Genomic DNA, 10,000 nt, shown 5'->3' with positions numbered 1-10,000 from the left:
CCCAACATGCCATGCCACGGCCTCGGCCCGCATGCCTTGCCACCGCGTTGCCCAGCATGCCATGCCACCGCGTTGCCCGGCGTGCCATGCCTTAGCCTTGGCCAACATGTCGAGCCACGGCCTCGGCCCGCATGCCATGCCATGCAACAGCCCGCATGTCTTGCCACGGCATTGCCAAACATGCCATGCCACGGCCTCGGCCCGCATGACGTGCCACGGCCTCGGCCCGCATGCCATGCCACGGCCTCGGCCCGCATGACATGCCACGGCCTCGGCCCGCATGCCTTGCCACGACGCCGCCCAACTTGCCATGCCACGGCCTCGGCCCGCATGCCATGCCACGGCCTCGGCCCGCATGACATGCCACGGCCTCGGCCCGCATGCCTTGCTACGGCGTCGCCCAACATGCCATGCCACGGCCTCGGCCCGCATGCCATGCCACGGCCTCGGCCCGCATGACATGCCACGGCCTCGGACCGCATGCCTTGCTACGGCGTCGCCCAACATGCCATGCCACGGCCTCGGCCCGCATGCCACGGCACGGCCTCGGCCCGCATGCCTTGCTACGGCGTCGCCCAACATGCCATGCCACGGCCTCGGCCCGCATGCCATGCCACGGCCTCGGCCCGCATGACATGCCACGGCCTCGGACCGCATGCCTTGCTACGGCGTCGCCCAACATGCCATGCCACGGCCTCGGCCCGCATGCCACGGCACGGCCTCGGCCCGCATGCCTTGCTACGGCGTCGCCCAACATGCCATGCCACGGCCTCGGCCCGCATGCCATGCCACGGCCTCGGCCCGCATGACATGCCACGGCCTCGGACCGCATGCCTTGCTACGGCGTCGTCCAACATGCCATGCCACGGCCTCGGCCCGCATGCCATGCCACGGCCTCGGCCCGCATGCCATGCCACGGCCTCGGCCCGCATGCCTTGCTACGGCGTCGCCCAACATGCCTTGCCACGGCCTCGGCCCGCATGCCATGCCACGGCCTCGGCCCGCATGACATGCCACGGCCTCGGCCAGCATGCCTTGCCACGACGCCGCCCAACTTGCCATGCCACGGCCTCGGCCCGCATGCCATGCCACGGCCTCGGCCCGCATGACATGCCACGGCCTCGGCCCGCATGCCTTGCTACGGCGTCGCCCAACATGCCATGCCACGGCCTCGGCCCGCATGCCATGCCACGGCCTCGGCCCGCATGACATGCCACGGCCTCGGACCGCATGCCTTGCTACGGCGTCGCCCAACATGCCATGCCACGGCCTCGGCCCGCATGCCACGGCACGGCCTCGGCCCGCATGCCTTGCTACGGCGTCGCCCAACATGCCATGCCACGGCCTCGGCCCGCATGCCATGCCACGGCCTCGGCCCGCATGACATGCCACGGCCTCGGACCGCATGCCTTGCTACGGCGTCGCCCAACATGCCATGCCACGGCCTCGGCCCGCATGCCATGCCACGGCCTCGGCCCGCATGACATGCCACGGCCTCGGCCCGCATGCCTTGCTACGGCGTCGCCCAACATGCCTTGCCACGGCCTCGGCCCGCATGCCATGCCACGGCCTCGGCCCGCATGCCTTGCCACGACGTCGCCCAACTTGCCATGCCACGGCCTCGGCCCGCATGCCATGCCACGGCCTCGGCGCGCATGACATGCCACGGCCTCGGCCCGCATGCCATGCTACGGCGTCGCCCAACATGCCATGCCACGGCCTCGGCCCGCATGCCATGCCACGGCCTCGGCCCGCATGCCATGCCACGGCCTCGGCCCGCATGACAGGCCACGGCCTCGGACCGCATGCCTTGCTACGGCGTCGCCCAACATGCCATGCCACGGCCTCGGCCCGCATGCCATGCCACGGCCTCGGCCCGCATGCCACGGCACGGCCTCGGCCCGCATGCCTTGCTACGGCGTCGCCCAACTTGCCATGCCACGGCCTCGGCCCGCATGCCATGCCACGGCCTCGGCCCGCATGACATGCCACGGCCTCGGACCGCATGCCTTGCTACGGCGTCGCCCAACATGCCATGCCACAGCCTCGGCCCGCATGCCGTGCCACGGCCTCGGCCTCGGCCCGCATGCCTTGCTACGACGTTGGCCAACATGCCATGCCACGGCCCCGGCCCGCATGCCATGCCACCGCGTTGCCCGGCGTGCCATGCCTTAGCCTTGGCCAACATGCCGTGCCACGGCCTCGGCCCGCATGCCATGCCATGCCACGGCCCTCATGTCTTGCCACGGCGTTGCCAAACATGCCATGCCACGGCCTCGGCCCGCATGCCTTGCTACGGCGTCGCCCAACATGCCATGACATGCCACGGCCTCGGCCCGCATGCCTTGCTACGGCGTCGCCCAACATGCCATGCCACGGCCTCGGCCCGCATGCCATGCCACGGCCTCGGCCCGCATGCCTTGCGACGGCGTCGCCCAACATGCCATGCCACGGCCTCTGCCCGCATGCCATGCCACGGCCTCGGCCCGCGTGACATGCCACGGCCTCGGCCCGCATGCCTTGCCACGACGTCGCCCAACTTGCCATGCCACGGCCTCGGCCCGCATGCCATGCCACGGCCTCGGCTCGCATGACATGCCACGGCCTCGGCCCGCATGCCTTGCTACGGCGTCGCCCAACATGCCATGCCACGGCCTCGGCCCGCATGCCATGCCATGGCCTCGGCCCGCATGACATGCCACGGCCTCGGACCGCATGCCTTGCTACGGCGTCGCCCAACATGCCATGCCACGGCCCCGGCCCGCATGCCTTGCCACCGCGTTGCCCGGCGTGCCATGCCACCGCGTTGCCCGGCGTGCCATGCCTTAGCCTTGGCCAACATGTCGTGCCACGGCCTCGGCCCGCATGCCATGCCATGCCACGGCCCGCATGTCTTGCCACGGCGTTGCCAAACATGCCATGCCACGGCCTCGGCCCGCATGCCTTGCCACGGCCTCGGCCAACATGCCATGCCACGGCCTCGGCCCGCATGCCATGCCACGGCCTCGGCCCGCATGACATGCCACGGCCTCGGCCCGCATGCCTTGCTACGGCGTCGCCCAACATGCCATGCCACGGCCTCGGCCCGCATGCCATGCCACGGCCTCGGCCCGCATGCCCTTCTACGGCGTTGCCCAACATGCCATGCCACGGCCTCGGCCCGCATGCCTTGCCACCGCGTTGCCCAGCATGCCATGCCACCGCGTTGCCCGGCGTGCCATGCCTTAGCCTTGGCCAACATGTCGTGCCACGGCCTCGGCCCGCATGCCATGCCACGGCCTCGGCCCGCATGTCTTGCCACGGCGTTGCCCAACATGCCATGCCACGGCCTCGGCCCCCATGCCTTGCCACCGCGCTGCCCAGCATGCCAATGCACCGCGTTGCCCGGCGTGCCATGCCTTAGCCTTGGCCAACATGCCACGCCACGGCCTCGGCCCGCATGGCTTGCCAGGGCGTTGCCCAACATGCCATGCCACGGCCTCGGCCCGCATGTCTTGCCACGGCGTTGCCCAACATGCCATGCCATGCCACGCCACGGCCTCGGCCCGCATGCCATGCCACGGCCTCGGCCCGCATGCCATGCCATGCCACGGCCTCGGCCCGCATGCCATGCCACGGCCTCGGCCAGCATGCCATGCCAAGGCCTCGGCCCGCATGCCTTGCCACGGCGTTGCCCAGCATGCCATGCCACCGCGTTGCCCAGCGGGCCGTGCCGCGGCCTCGGCCCGCATGCCTTGCGACTGCCTTGGCCAGCGTGCCATGCCACAGCGTGCCATGCCTTAGCCTTGGCCTACATGCCATGCCACTGCCTTGGCCAGCATGTCGTGCCACCGCCACGGCCAGCATGCCATGCCGGTCCGTTGCCCAGCATGCCACGGCCGTGGCGGCATGGCAAGCCACGGCCTCGGCCAGCATGCCATGCCACGGCCTCGGCCAGCATGCCATGGCACTGTCTTGGTCAGCATGCCATGCCATGGCACCGCCTTGTCCAGCACGCCGTGCCGCAGCGTTGGCCAGCATGCCTTGGCCGGCATGCCATGCCAATGCCTTGGGCCAACATGGCGTGCCACGGGCTGGGCCATGCCGGTCCGTTGCCCGGCATGCCACGGCCGTGGCGGTATGGCAAGCCACGGCCTCGGCCAGCATGCCATGCCCCGGCCTCGCCCAGCATGCCATGGCACGGTCTTGGTCAGCATGCCATGCCATGGCACCGCCTTGTGCAGCGTTGGCCAGCATGCCTTGGCCGGCATGCCATGCCAATGCCTTGGGCCAACATGGCGTGCCACGGGCTGGGCGAGCACGGCATGCCACGGGCTGGGCGAGCATGCCACGCCACGGCCTTGGCTAGCAGCAAGGCATGCCACGGCCTCGGCGAGCATGCCATGCCATGCCAAGGCCAAGGCCAAAGCCAAGGCCAAGGCAGTGGGCAAGGCCAAGTCCCTGTGCAAGGCATGGCCAAGGCCAAGGCAAAGGCCAAGGCCGCGGGCAAAGGCCAAGGCCAAGGCCAAGGCCATGGCGTGCCACCGCCTCGATCGATCTTTTTGAACATGATTCTTTTATAATCTTACCCAAACCGTGCAACACAATTAAAAATGCACTACAATCAATTTTAAATGTCATTCCCTATTTTTTTGCAATTTTTCTGGAACTTTTCGAATTTTTAAAGCCCTTATTTGGCATAAAAAAATCAAAATAAAATAAAAAAAATGAAAAAAATAATTTAATAATTTCTATAATTACTAGTGAATCATCCTTTAATTATGGGAATTTTTCCATAATTTTTTGACTATTTTTATTAATTTTTATTATTTTTTAAGTATTAATATCGAAATAAATTAAAATAAAATATTTTCTGTAAAAAAATATTTTTTTTAATTTTTTTTATGGTGTATTAAATTATTTCCTACAACTTTCATGTTGAAAGTTTTGGCAAAAAACCATTACTTTTAAAAAAAACCCCATTATGACTCCTCGAACATGCTTGATGTTTCCTCCTGCCAGATTGAAAAGGGCTTAACAGGCTATTATAAGGGGGGGGCACCTCCCTTGCCCAGGGCAAGGCAGTGGCAGGTACGCCCCATGTTGGGCGCGGCCTGGGCTGCGGCCTTGGGTTACATGCACTGCGGCTCGACCGCGGCCTGGGCTGCGGCCTGGGGCGGCTCGGCCGCGGCCTTGGGCGGCCTGGACCCCGGCCTTGGGCGGCCTTGCGCGGCCTGGGCGCGGCCTTGGGCGGCCTGGGCGCGGCCTTGCGCGGCCTGGGCGCGGCCTTGGGCAGCATGGCGTGGCATGCGCGCGGGCGTGGGCGGCCTGGCATGCGCGCGGCATGGGCAGCACGGCATGGCATGCGCACGGCCTGGGCGGCCTGGCATGCAGCCGGCCTGGCATGCCCGCGGCGTGGGCAGCACGGCATGGCATGCGCACGGCCTGGGCGGCCTGGCATGCAGCCGGCCTGGCATGCCCGCGGCGTGGGCAGCACGGCATGGCATGCGCACGGCCTGGGCGGCCTGGCATGCAGCCGGCCTGGGCAGCACGGCATGGCATGCGCACGGCCTGGGCGGCCTGGCATGCCCGCGGCGTGGGCAGCGTGGCCTGTGCGAATACCGCGCGCGTGGTCTTTTGACCACGGTGCGCGTGTTGCGCGCATGGTCGCGCACGCCTTTGCACGCCTTCGCACGCAACGCACGTCTAGTGATAAGAACCGCAGCCAAGGCAGGCAAGCCAAAGCCAGCAGCATGCCATGCCAAGGCCAAGTCCAGCAGCATGCCATGCCACGGCCAAGGCAGCCCAGCCAAAGCCAGCAGCATGCCATGCCAAGGCCTAGGCCAGCAGCATGCCATGCCACGGCCAAGGCAGGCCAGCCAAAGCCAGCAGCATGCCATGCCAAGGCCAAGGCCAGCAGCATGCCATGCCACGGCCAAGGCAGCCCAGCCAAAGCCAGCAGCATGCCATGCCAAGGCCTAGGCCAGCAGCATGCCATGCCACGGCCAAGGCAGGCAAGCCAAAGCCAGCAGCATGCCATGCCAAGGCCATGGCCAGCAGCATGCCATGCCACGGCCAAGGCAGCCCAGCCAAAGCCAGCAGCATGCCATGCCAAGGCCAAGGCCAGCAGCATGCCATGCCACGGCCAAGGCAGCCCAGCCAAAGCCAGCAGCATGCCATGCCAAGGCCTAGGCCAGCAGCATGCCATGCCACGGCCAAGGCAGGCCAGCCAAAGCCAGCAGCATGCCATGCCAAGGCCAAGGCCAGCAGCATGCCATGCCACGGCCAAGGCAGCCCACCCAAAGCCAGCAGCATGCCATGCCAAGGCCTAGGCCAGCAGCATGCCATGCCACGGCCAAGGCAGGCCAGCCAAAGCCAGCAGCATGCCATGCCAAGGCCTAGGCCAGCAGCATGCCATGCCACGGCCAAGGCAGCCCAGCCAAAGCCAGCAGCATGCCATGCCAAGGCCAAGGCCAGCAGCATGCCATGCCACGGCCAAGGCAGCCCACCCAAAGCCAGCAGCATGCCATGCCAAGGCCTAGGCCAGCAGCATGCCATGCCACGGCCAAGGCAGGCCAGCCAAAGCCAGCAGCATGCCATGCCAAGGCCTAGGCCACCAGCATGCCATGCCACGGCCAAGGCAGCCCAGCCAAAGCCAGCAGCATGCCATGCCAAGGCCAAGGCCAGCAGCATGCCATGCCACGGCCAAGGCAGCCCACCCAAAGCCAGCAGCATGCCATGCCAAGGCCTAGGCCAGCAGCATGCCATGCCACGGCCAAGGCAGGCCAACCAAAGCCAACAGCATGCCATGCCAAGGCCAAGGCCAGCAGCATGCCATGCCACGGCCAAGGCAGCCCACCCAAAGCCAGCAGCATGCCATGCCAAGGCCTAGGCCAGCAGCATGCCATGCCACGGCCAAGGCAGGCCAGCCAAAGCCAGCAGCATGCCATGCCAAGGCCTAGGCCACCAGCATGCCATGCCACGGCCAAGGCAGCCCAGCCAAAGCCAGCAGCATGCCATGCCAAGGCCAAGGCCAGCAGCGTGCCATGCCACGGCCAAGGCAGCCCAGCCAAAGCCAGCAGCCTGCCATGCGAAGGCCTAGGCCAGCAGCATGCCATGCCACGGCCAACGCAGGCCAGCCAAAGCCAGCAGCATGCCATGCCAAGGCCTAGGCCAGCAGCATGCCATGCCACGGCCAAGGCAGCCCAGCCAAAGCCAGCAGCATGCCATATCAAGGCCAAGGGCAGCAGCATGCCATGCCACGGCCAAGGCAGCCCAGCCAAAGCCAGCAGCATGCCATGCCATGGCCTAGGCCAGCAGCATGCCATGCCACGGCCAAGGCAGGCCAGCCAAAGCCAGCAGCATGCCATGCCAAGGCCAAGGCAGCCCAGCCAAAGCCAGCAGCATGCCATGCCAAGGCCTAGGCCAGCAGCATGCCATGCCACGGCCAAGGCAGCCCAGCCAAAGCCAGCAGCATGCCATATCAAGGCCAAGGCCAGCAGCATGCCATGCCACGGCCAAGGCAGCCCAGCCAAAGCCAGCAGCATGCCATGCCATGCCTAGGCCAGCAGCATGCCATGCCACGGCCAAGGCAGGCCAGCCAAAGCCAGCAGCATGCCATGCCAAGGCCTAGGCCAGCAGCATGCCATGCCACGGCCAAGGCAGGCCAGCCAAAGCCAGCAGCATGCCATGCCAAGGCCAAGGCCAGCAGCATGCCATGCCACGGCCAAGGCAGGCCAGCCAAAGCCAGCAGCATGCCATGCCAGGGCCAAGGCCAGCAGCATGCCATGCCACGGCCAAGGCTGCCAGCCAAAGCCAGCAGCATGCCATGCCAAGGCCTAGGCCAGCAGCATGCCATGCCACGGCCAAGGCAGCCCAGCCAAAGCCAGCAGCATGCCATGCCAAGGCCTAGGCCAGCAGCATGCCATGCCACGGCCAAGGCAGCCCAGCCAAAGCCAGCAGCATGCCATGCCACGGCCAAGGCAGCCCAGCCAAAGCCAGCAGCATGCCATGCCAAGGCCAAGGCCAAGGCCAGCAGCATGCCATGCCGCGGCCAAGGCCAAGGCCAAGGCAGCCCATCCGAAGCCAGCAACATTCCATGGCAAGGCCAACGCAGCCCAGCCAAAGCCGGCGGCATGCCATGCCAAGGCCAAGGCCAGCCGCATGTCTTGCCACGGCCTTGTCCCGCAGCGTGGCGTGCCTTGGCCTTGGGCTAGAACATCGCATGCCACGCCCTTGGCAAGCAATCCTGTCCCTCGTGTAATTGCCATTTGGTTTGGCTTTGACTTACGTATATGTTGCCCTGCGAAATGCTTGTCCCTCGGGTAATAGCCGGTTTGGTTGCCTTTGACTTGCGAACACGTTGCTAGTGCTTTCCCCAGTGGAAGCTTGTTGGGAAAAGTATGTCCCTCGGAAGTTGCCTGTTGCGTTTGTTATTTGCATTCGAGCTATCCGATGCTTGCTGGGTTTCTCTAAGAGTTTTTGCACGTTCGTCGGGCTTTTTAATTATTTATTTACTCATAAAAATTATAATAAAATAAATTAAAAATAAAAAAATAATTAAAAAAATTACTATAATTACTAGTGCCTCATCTTATAATTGTTGGAATTTTTCTAGAATTTTTTGAGTATTTTTAGTAATTTTTATTATTTTTTAAGTATTAAAATTGAAATAAATTAAAATAAAATATTCCGGTGGCCAAATATTTTTTTATAATTTTTTTTATGGTGTATTAAATTATTTCATACAACTTTCATGTTGAAAGTTTTGGCAAAAAACCATTACTTTTTAAAAAAACCCCATTATGACTCCTCGAACATGCTTGATGTTTCCTCCTGCCAGATTGAAAAGGGCTTAACAGGCTATTATAAGGGGGGGGCACCTCCCTTAAGGCTGGCCAGCATGGCCAGGCCACAGGCCACGCCTATGCCTAGGCGGGCGCTTGGCACATGCCATCGCTTGGCTTGTGGCATTGGCTTGTGGCATCGAAACTACATAGCCAAGCACGGGATGCGTCGAGTGGCGGCCCGCGGCGGTGGCGGTGGCACGTTGGCCTAGGGCAGCATGCCATGCCACAGCCTTGGCCAGCAACATGGCATGCCAAAGCCTTGGCCAGCAGCATGCCATGCCCTGGCCTTGGCAAGCATGTCATGCCACGGCCTTGGCCAGCAGCATGCCATGCCACGACCTTGGCCAGCAGCATGCCATGCCCCGGCCTTGGCCAGCATGTCATGCCACGGCCTTGGCCAGCAGCATGCCATGCCACAGCCTTGGCCAGCAGCATGCCATGCCACAGCCTTGGCCAGCAACATGGCATGCCAAAGCCTTGGCCAGCAGCACGCCATGCCCCGGCCTTGGCAACCTTGCCAAGCCACGGCCATGGCCAGCAGCGTGCTATGCCCCGGCCTTGGCCAGCAGCGTGCCATGCCCCGGCCTTGGCCAGCAGCGTGCCATGCCACGACCTTGGCCAGCAGCTTGCCATGCCCCGGCCTTGGCCAGCATGTCATGCCACGGCCTTGGCCAGCATCATGCCATGCCACGGCCTTGGCCAGCAACATGGCATGCCGCGGCCTTGGCCGGCAGCATGCCATGCCGCGGCCTTGGCCGGCAGCATGGCAAGCCCAAGCCTTGGTCAGCAGCAGCATGCCATGCCAACGCCTTGGCCAGCAGCATGCCTTGCCACGGCCTCGGCCATCAGCATGCCTTGCCACGGCCTCGGCCATCAGCATGCCTTGCCACGGCCTCGGCCATCAGCATGCCTTGCCACGGCCTTGTCCAGCAGCATGGCATGCCCGGCCTTGGCCAGCAGCATGTCATGCCACGGCCTTGGAAAGCATGCCAAGCCACGGCCTTGGCAAGCATGCCAAGCCACGGCCTTGGCAAGCATGCCATGTCCCTCGGGTAATTGTACAAGTTGCCTTGCGAAATGCATGTCCCTCGGTTAAATTGCCATTTGGTTGGCTTTGGCGTGCGAACGAGTTGCCTGTGCTTTCCTTGTGGAAGCTTGTTGCGAGAAGTATG

This window comes from Camellia sinensis, unplaced genomic scaffold, assembly GCF_055761805.1.
Source record: "Camellia sinensis isolate YWXY unplaced genomic scaffold, ASM5576180v1 Unanchor168, whole genome shotgun sequence".
NCBI classification, from domain to species: Eukaryota; Viridiplantae; Streptophyta; class Magnoliopsida; order Ericales; family Theaceae; genus Camellia; species Camellia sinensis.
The sequence above is the reverse complement of the archived record's forward strand: the minus strand, read 5'-3'. Positions refer to the sequence as shown.